Source organism: Ochotona princeps, chromosome 3, assembly GCF_030435755.1.
Source record: "Ochotona princeps isolate mOchPri1 chromosome 3, mOchPri1.hap1, whole genome shotgun sequence".
Lineage (NCBI taxonomy): Eukaryota > Metazoa > Chordata > Mammalia > Lagomorpha > Ochotonidae > Ochotona > Ochotona princeps.
In genome coordinates, this window is record NC_080834.1 from 110,265,842 (window position 1) to 110,266,560 (window position 719).

The following is a 719-nucleotide window of genomic DNA, read 5'->3' on the forward strand; positions in this document are numbered from 1 at the left end:
TCACATACATCTTCCTGTGCTTTAAAACATATCTGTCAGATTTCTCAGCAACAGTGCAAATGCTATCATGACAATAACTACTTTTGGAAGTGATGGAACCAATGATGACAGCTATTAGTAAACCTAGTACTAGTGGTGATAATTCTAACAGTGATAACAGACAGGATAAACTATTATTGTAATTGGAAAGTTTGAGGAGACTAAAATATTCACCAAAAGAAAATGAAATGAGAAAATGTTATTTTTTTGGTGGTCATTAATTTTATTTTTTTATTTTTAAATTGTACTTCTGTTTATTATTATCATTTTATAATACAGTTCCACAGGCTCTGGGAATTCCCTTAACCCCTTCTCATATTCCTGCCTTCTTGCAAAATTCTTCTATAGCATTACTATAGTATAGTTCTTCATACGTAGTCATATGTCTATCATTGCAGGCACGGGCAATAGCAGAGAGTCCAGCATCCAATTCTCAAGATTGAACAAACAGTTTCATTTGGAGTCCATCTTTATCTGAAACTAGAGAGGTATTCTGCATTGTATCCTCTCATCCGGATATGATAGTCTCCATTACACAGTTACTATACATCCCCTTAAGTGAAAATCCACACACACACACACACAAATCAGCAACAGGAAGGAAAAAAAAGAAATTAATAACAACATGAAGTTAAATAACATGCTACCAGATGACTAATGTGTCACCGAAGAAATGAAAA